This window comes from Macaca thibetana, chromosome 3 (genome assembly GCF_024542745.1).
Source record: "Macaca thibetana thibetana isolate TM-01 chromosome 3, ASM2454274v1, whole genome shotgun sequence".
In the NCBI taxonomy this organism is placed as follows: Eukaryota; Metazoa; Chordata; class Mammalia; order Primates; family Cercopithecidae; genus Macaca; species Macaca thibetana.
The window spans coordinates 30,540,404-30,549,560 of NC_065580.1; the positions used below are offsets into that span (position 1 = coordinate 30,540,404).

A 9,157-nucleotide genomic window follows, 5' to 3' on the forward strand; every position below is an offset into this window, starting at 1 on the left:
CCAGCTACTCAGGAGGCTGAGGCAGGAGAATTGCTTGAACCCAGGAGGTGGAGGTTGTAGTGAGCTGAGATCATACCACTGCACTCCAGCCTGGGCAACAAGAGTGAAACTCCGTCTCCAAAAAAATAAAATTAATACAAATACACTATATAATATATACAGTTACAATAACTCAAATTAAAAAATCACACAAAATTGACATATGAACACTTATTAATTAATGTCAATTTATTAAATTACAGAGAGAAATAAACCTGCCAGGCCTTGTGCTTATTGGTTAGTGAGTGTTTTCTTTTCTCTGTACAAAAGTCTGTTTGAGGACCCAAAAGACAACAGGAAGTAGCCTGAAGGTGTAGAATCTGAGCTGGGGGAGCTGCCTAGGGAATTGCAGAGGCAAGTGTCACCAAGCTCCAATATCCTGCTGTCCTCACTGTCCCTGCAAGAAGAGACACACTAAGAGAACCAGATTTCTCATGTTGGCATTTCAGGGCATCTTGATTAAAAAAGTAGTGACTTCCAGGGCAAACAGACGTGAGTTCAAAGCCAGCCCCACACTCTCTGACTGGATGACCTTGCGTGAGTAACTTAATCTTCCTGAGGCTCAGTATTCGCATCAGTTTTCTCTCAATGTGATGTTGAGACACTCCCCGTAGGAGTGTTTTGAAGATGAAATGAAATTATTCAGGCAAAGCAGTTGCACATTGTTTGGCACTGAAGCTCAACAAATGTTAGTTCTATTTTATTATTATTATCACCACTATTATTATTATCCTATGTCGTGTGCCAGAGGCTGTGCTGGGTGCTGGAAATGCAGCAATGAATAGGACACATGGTCCCTGCCCCATCCCACCTCCAGGGATCTGATTGATCAAAGGAAGCTGAGTTTTTCAGCACCAAACTCAGCCTCATTACACACATGGTCTTATTATATCCCTTCCTGAATTGTCTTTTTGAGAAAAGTCACTTTAAATCAAGGAAAATTTTAGACTATGAATTATTTGAAGCCAAAAATTTAACTTAATTCTTTCTCCACTAAAGAGTACAATAATACATATTTAGAACACTAATGAGTCCTAATAATCTCTTCTATATGTAGAAGGCTGTCAGTCCCCCAAGTACTTTCATACTCATTTCATCCTGGAAAACAATTAAGTTAGAGAAACAGACATTTTAGAAAAATTACATAATGGAGAAGTGTTAATAGAGCCGCCTATGAAGCTGTCATACCTAGAAGATTCTACAAAAGCAGAATTCAACTAGATATATACTTTGTTTAACTTTTTATTATGGAGAATTTAGATCATACACAAAAGTAGACAGATGAGCAGAATAGCTTACAGGTATCCAATCTTCAGCCACCAGCAACCCTACGACCAATTCTGCCCCATTCACATACACATATGCTTTCCCCGCGCCTGTGTTATTTGAAGAACATCCTATACAGCCTGTCAATTCAGCTGCGAATATCTGGTATGCATCTGTAAAAGCTGAAGATTTGAGGCCGGGTGCTGTCGCTCATGCCTGTAATCCCAGCACTTTGGGAGGCCAAGATGGGAGGCTCGCTTGGACCCAGGAGCTCAAGACCAACCCAGGCAACATTGGAAGACCTCATCTCTACAAACAAATTAAAAAATGAACTGGGCCTGGTGGCAGGTACCTGTAGTCCCAGCTACTCAGGAGGCTGAGGCAGGAGGATAGCTTGAGCCAGGGAGGTTGAGGCTGCAGTGAGCTATAATTGTACCACGGCACTCCAGCCTGAGTGACACAAAAAGAACTTATCTCAGAAAAAAAAAAAAAATCAAAAAATAAATAAAGTTTACACATTTTTAACAAAGCTAAAACACTGTTACACAGCTAAAATATCAATAGCGATTCCTAATACCATCAAACAATATTCAAGTTTCTAATTGTTTCATAAAAGGACACCATTTTAATATCTGCAAGTGGGTTGTGGTTCTAAGAGAAGGAAACATAGGTAAAAGTAAAGAATTCAGTTGAATTGCAACCTCTTTAAGAGCAAATAAATTCTCCTTTGTATTCATTTAGAATGTTTGAGCTTCTTTTTACTGTTTTAAACAAAGCTGCAATGAATATCTTTATACTTACATTTTTGTACACTTGCCCAATTATTTCCTTAAGAGTAACACCTATGAGTAAAAGCCAGAAGGCATGCCTTTGTTTTTTTATTTTGTTTTATTTTTGAGACAGGATCTTACTCTGTCACCCAGGCTGGAGTGCAATGATGCTATCATGGCTTGTTGCAGTCTCGACCCCCTGAGCTCAAGCGATCTTCCCATCTTAGCCTCCCAAATAGCTGGTACCACAAGCACACCACCACTCCTGATACTTTTGTTCTTTTATTTTTATTTTTTGTAGAGACGGGTCTCATCATGTTGCCCAGGCTGGTCTTGAACTCCTGGGCCCAAGCCATCTTCTCGCCTCGGCCTCCCAAAGTGTTGAGATTACAGGTGTGAGCCACTACACACAGCCAGCACACCTTTTAAGGCTCTTGTTCCATACTGTGAAATAGCCTTCCTAGGCACACTGTGTGAAAGCGCCCATTTTCTTTTGTTCCATGCACACACAGTCCTAATAGTATTCTCTTTATTTGCAAATGAGGATATGGAGTAGGGGGCACTGGATTAGGGTGGGCCCTAATCCAATGTGACTGGTGTCCTTATTAGAAGAGGAAAATTTGAACAGGCTAGAGGGAAGATGGCCATGTGATGCCAGAGGCAGAGAATTAGAGTTAGGGTGCCATGAGCCAAGGAGTGTGTGGGGACACCAGAAGCTGGAAAAAACAAGGAAGGATCCTCCCCTAGTTGGCAGCATGGCCCTGCCAATGCCCTGATTTCAAACTTCCAGCGTCCAGAACAGTGAGAGAATAAATTTATATTGTTATAAATCACCTAATTTGTGATACTTTATTACCACTGCCCTAGGAAACTAATACAGATGGAGCGGAGTGGTTTGTAAAATAGGGAGGGGAAAAGATTTCTTGACACCATCTACACATTTGCTGGGGATATGTCAGACTAACTCCTTTTAGGACACCAGAAAGCTGTGTTGGATCATGGGGAAGGGATGGGAAGAAGGCAGGCAGATAGTGCTATAGAACACTAGCTACCACAAGGGTGATAAGAATGGGTGTCCTCTGGACTTCTAGGGGTACAGGATATCTGGGAGCAGACCAGGGTGAGCTGGGAGCAGAGGTGCAAGGGACCAGAAGAAACAAGGCTTCAGAAGAGCAGCTCCCTCATCAGTATTACCCAGGGAGTGATTTTGGGTACAGGCCACACTCCTGGGTTCCCCTAAGGCACAAATTTCTACTCTTCTCACACCAACAACTCCTTTTTGAGATGGGGTCTTGCCTTGTCATCTAGGCCGGAGTGCAGTGGTGCCATCATAGCTCACTGCAGCCTTGAACTCCACAACTCAAGGGATCCTCCCACCTCAGCCTCTTGAGTAGTTGGGACTACAAGCATGCGCTACCACGCCCAGCTAATTTTTTTATTTTTTATTTTTGTAGAGACTGGGTCTCTCTTATGTTGTCCAGGCTGGTCTCAAACCCCTGAGCTCAAGTAGTCCTTCTACCTTGGCCTCCCAAAGTGTTGGGACTACAGGCGTGAGCCATGCAATGGGCCTATACTTTTTAGATTCCATACAAAGGAATACTATTCTGGACATTTCATATAAATGAATAATTTAATATATGACCTTTTGTGTCTGGTTTTGTTAATGGATGGTACCGTGTAGTTCCTGGCTCTTGGTGTCCCAAACAAAGAACTGGACGTGACACAGATAGCATAGCAAAGCAGCAAAAATTTGTTATGCTTAGTAACACTCCCAGAGAGGAGAGAGCAGGCTGACCAGCGAGTGGTATCAGTCCCAGTTTGTTACATTTCATGGCCTTTTATATGTTTTTTTTTTCTTCCACTTGCTCAACCTTACTGTATCTCTTGACCAAATTGCTTATCTTTACTTTTATTTTTTTGTGACCAAATTGCTACTGCAAGTCCTTATTTTTCTTATCTTGCATGTTTCAACTCATTGCTTACTCCCTTATGTACATACTGCTTATTCCCTTATTTTGTGTATTCTACTTCTGCTATTTTGCATGTTTTGCTTTTGCTACTGATTAAGCTAGCTTACGTCCAAGGATCCGCTTCACCCCCAGCTTACTCTGCTATTCTCCTGCCTCAGTTTCTTCCAACTTGCACAATGTTTTCAAGTTTCATCTATGTTGTAGCTTGTATCAGAATTTCATTTGTGTCCAAGTAATATTCTGTTGTATGGATATACCATATTTTATTATCCATTCATCAATTGATGGACATTTGGGTTAGTTTTCACCCTATTATGAATAAAGCTGATATGAATATTTGTGTACATGTTTTTGTGTAGATACATGTTTTCAGTTCTCTTGGGTCTACAACTAGGAGTAGAACTGCTGGGTTATATGGTATCTCTGTGTTTAATATTTTGAGGAATTGCCAAACTGTTTTCCAGAGTGGCTGCATCATTCTGTAATTCTACCAGCAATATAGAAAGGTTCCAATTTCCCCACGTCCTGTCAACACTTGTTATTGTCTTTACTTTTTTTAATTTTAGCCAGCCTGGTGGTTGTTAAGTAGTATCTCATTGTGGATTTCATTTGTATTTCCCTAATGACTAATGATGTTGAACATCTTTTTATCAGTATATTGGCTATTTGTAAGCCTCCTTTGGAGAAATGTCTATTCAAATCCTTCACCCAGTTGTAGCCGGGCATGGTCGCGGGCACCTGTAATCCCAGCTACTTGAGAGACTGAGGCAGGAGAATTGCTTGAACCTGGGAGGCAGAAGCTGCAGTGAGCCGAGATCACCCCACTGCACTCCAGCCTGGGTGATGAAAAAAAAAAAAAAGTGGCTGGGCACAATGGCTCACGCCTGTAATCCCAGCACTTTGGGAGGCCGAAGTGAGTGGATCGCCAGAGGTCAGGAGTTCAAGACCACCCTGGCCAACATAGTGAAACCCTGTCTCTACTAAATATACAAAAAATTAGCTGGGCATGGTGGCGGGCACCTGTAATCCCAGCTGCAAGGGAGGCTGAGGCAGGAGAACTGCTTGAACCTGGGAGGTGGAGGTTGCAGTGAGCCGAGATTGTGCCATTGCACTCCAGCCTGGGCAACAAGAGCAAAACTCCATCTCAAAAAAAATAAAATAAAATAAAATAAAAAAAATTCTGTGCTTATTTTCAAATCAGGTTACATGTCTTTTTATTTTTCAGTTGTAGAAGTTCTTTATATATTCTGGATACAACTCCCTTATCAGATACATGATTTGCAAATACTTCTCCCATTCGATAGGTCCCCTTGCTTTTAAATGTTATCTTGACTAAGTATAAAATTCTAGTTTGCTAGTTATTTACTTTTTTTTTTTTTTGAAACAGGGTTTTTGCCCTGTTGCCCAGGCTGAATTGTAGTTGTGTGATCTCAGCTCACTGCAACCTCTGCCTCCCAGGTTCAAGCAATCCTCCCACCTCAGCCTCCCAGGTAGCTGGGACTATAGGCATGCTCCACCATGCCTGGCTAATTTTTTTTTTTTTTTGGTAGAGAAGGGGTTTCATCATGTTGCCCAGGCTGTTCTCAAACTCCTGGGCTCAAACAAGCTGCCTGCTTCAGCCTCCCAAAGTGCTGGGATTACAGGTGTGAGCTCCCATGCCCGACCTGTTATTTACTCTTATACATTGAAAAATATTATTCCTTTGTCATCTAGCTTCCTTGATGATAGAAGTTGAGGGTTTCATGTCATTCATTGCTTCTGGACAATTCTCAGCCACTATCTCTTAGAATATTGCCTCTCCCTATTCTATTTTCTCCTTTCAGTACTTCAATTGGATGCATGTTCATCTTACTCAGTCTGGTCTTCATGTCTCTTAATATTTCCTTCATATTTTCCAAGTTGTTGTCCCTCTCTGCTTCATTCTGTGTAACTTTTTAGATCTTGTGGGGGAGGCGGTTTGGCTTGTTTTCATTTTTGTATTTTTTTTAGTTCACTAATTCTGTCTTCCATCCTATCTAATCTGCTGTTTAACTTGCCCATTGAGTTTTTAATTTTGATTATCATGGCTTTCAGTTTTAGATATTCTATTGATTTATTTTTTCAAATGTCTCTCATCTGTTTTGATAGTATATGGCCCCTTTGTCATGTTTTCAGTTTATTTTTATTTTTCTGTAAATATTTTTTAAATTCTTATTTTTTACTTTATACCTAATAATTTTGTTATAGAAAAATAGAAAGGATATTATGCAGCTGTTGCTTGGGTATGCTGGCATTTGCTCATGTAGGCTTGTTGCTGCGTGATTTATTTTTTGCGTTTGAGCTTTACTTGTCCAAACTTTTTGTGTGGGAATCATACGTAGCCTGGGTTAACTGTAGCTCCTCTAGAGAAGCTTTGTGCAAAGCTTCTTCAAGGAACTAACAATCCACCGCTAATGTTTGTTCATGTTTGATCTTGTGTTTGCCCAGACCAGGCACAGTATGCATTCTGTTTGCAAATACACCTGAAGCCCAGGATTGCAAATTCTCAGTGGAAATGTTTTTTCAGGTCCAGAATTATGACTGAAGCAGATACATTTTCCCTTTCTCCTCCTCCTTTTGCTGATGGCCAGATTTTTCCTGGTCCACTCCTCCTTGAGAGCAAAGCGCTTGAGGGCCCCAGCTTTATGCCAGGCTTTGGTTATCAACGTTACTCAACAGCCGCCCCCTCTCCCCCAACCCGCAGCCACAGCTTCAGGGTTCTCATTTCTTTGCTTTGTTTGTTTGTTTGTTGTCCCTGTAGCTTTCCCTTCCTCCTCCGCCCTCAAGCTCTGCTATGCATTTAAAGGAATGTTTGTCATGCTTTAGGTGTTTGGTATTGGGAATACTGTCTGATTATCTAGTTCCTATACTGCCTGAAATTGAATCCAGGGGGAAATAGTACAGATACACAAGCAGATAATTTCTAGTGTTCTCAGCCCCACTGGAGCCCGTTATGGATCCATGTGCTTCAGAAGATAAGTTAACCAGACAAGATCAGGCGTTCAGGGTGGTATGGCTGTAGACAGAAGATGAGTTAATCAGATAATGGAATTCCTATGCTATTAGATAATTGATGTATGACCTTTCTGGGTAAATTAGAACCTTGACCCAATCAGAATGCATTAGTTGTATTTTTTTTTATGTTTTTAAATTTTTATTTATTGAGACAGGGTCTCAGTGTTGCCCGGTCAGGTCTTGAACTTCTGAGCTCAAGTGATCCTCCAGCCTTGGCCTCCCAAAGTGTTGGGATTACAGGTGTACGTCACCACACCCAGCTGTACTTATTTATTTATTTATTTATTTATTTATTTTATGTACTTACTTACTTTTAGAGACAGGGTAGGTATCTCTCTTTTGCCCAGGCTGGAGTGCAGTGGTGCAATCATAACTTGCTGCACCCTCAACCTCCTGGGCTCAAGTGATCCTCCTGAGTCAGTGCCCTGCCCCACTCCCAGTAGCTGGAACTACAGGTACGTACCACTGTGCCCAGCTAATTAAATTTTTTGTTTGTAGAGACAGGGTCTCACTTGGTTGCACAAGCTGGTCTCAAACTCCTAGCCTCAAGTGTTCCTCCCACTTCAGCCTCCCAAAGCACTGGGATTACAGGTGTGAACCGCTACAGCAGCCTAGATAGAATGCATGATTTTTAAGAGGGATTATATAGGTTGGCTGTGTCCCCACCCAAGTCTTATCTTGAATTGTAGTTCCCATAATCCCCATGTGTCCTGGGATGGACCTGGTGGGAGGTAACTGAATCATGGGGCAGTTACCCCCATGCTGCTGTTCTCGAGATAGTGAGTGAGTTCTCATGAGATCTGATGGTTTTCTTACGGGCTTCTCCCGCCCTTTGCTCTGCACTTCTTGCTGCCACCATGTGAAGAAGGATGTGTTTGCTTCCCCTTCCACCATGATTGTAAGTTTCCTGAGGCATCCGCAGCCATGAAGAACTGTGAGTCAATTAAACCTCTTTATAAATTACCCAGTCTCCAGCCATTCTTTACAGCTCTTTATAGCAGTGTGAGAATGACTAACAAGGGGTTTGAAGATGGGTAATCAGTGCCAAATCTTGCAAATGGCCAGGAGGAGGGATGTTAGTGACAAAGGTTTGTTTTTCTGAGACCCTTCAATCAATAACCCTCATGCTTAATTTTCCTACATGGAGCTTTAGGGGAAGCCATGAGGAATATGGTTTCTGACACATAGTAAGTGTTCAGTAAATATTTGCTGACCAGATATAGTGGAAGTGCCTTATCTTCTAGTCTGTTTGGTCTCAGCTGCAGAAGCGAGATGATGAAGGGAATGTCATCGTTTGGGAAGCATCACAATAAGATACACAAGTTGTGCCACCACTATGGCTCTAAGGCCTACCACCTCCAGAAGACAACCTGTGGCAAATGTGGCTACCCTGCCAAGAGGAAGTATAACTGGGTGCCAAGGCTAAACAGTGAAATACCACCAGGACTGGTTGAATGAGACACCTAAAAATCGTTTGCTGCAGATTGAGGCCAGATTCTGAAAAGGAACAACACCTAAACCCAAGAGGGCAGCTGTTGCAGCATCCAGTTCATCTTAAGAATTTCAATGATTAGTCATGTGATAAATGTTCTAGTTTAAAAAATAAATAAATAAATAGTTGCTGACCGAATGTTGAATGCATAACTGAGTCATTGTGTCACAAGACAACTCCCTAATTTTCTGCAGTAAGCTTCCCTCTCTGTTAATGTGACAGTCCCCAACCCACAGTTAGAGAATAAGTTTGTGAAAACATTAATATTATGCCTTTGGGAGGCTGAGGTGGGCAGATTGCTTGAGCCTGGGAGTTTGAGACCAGCCTGGGCAACATGGCAAAGGCGAAACCCTGTCGCTATAAAAAAAAATACAAAAATTAGCCAGGCATGGTGGTGTGTGCCTATAGTCCCAGCCACTCAGGAGACTGAGGTGGGAAAATAACCTGAGCCCAGGAAGTCCAGGCTGCAGTGAGCCATGATTGCGCCACTGTCCTCCAGCCTGGGTGACAGGAGTGAGACCCTGACACACACACACACACACACACACACACACACACCCACCCCAAAAGCCAAAACAAAATATTGA

The 9,157-nt window shown here is 42.0% G+C and overlaps 1 pseudogene; it reads left to right on the top strand.

The window, feature by feature from the left end:
* Positions 1-8,236: 8,236 nt before the first annotated feature.
* LOC126949788 (60S ribosomal protein L37-like) lies at positions 8,237-8,698 on the top strand (annotated as a pseudogene).
* The last annotated feature ends 459 nt before the right edge of the window (positions 8,699-9,157 follow it).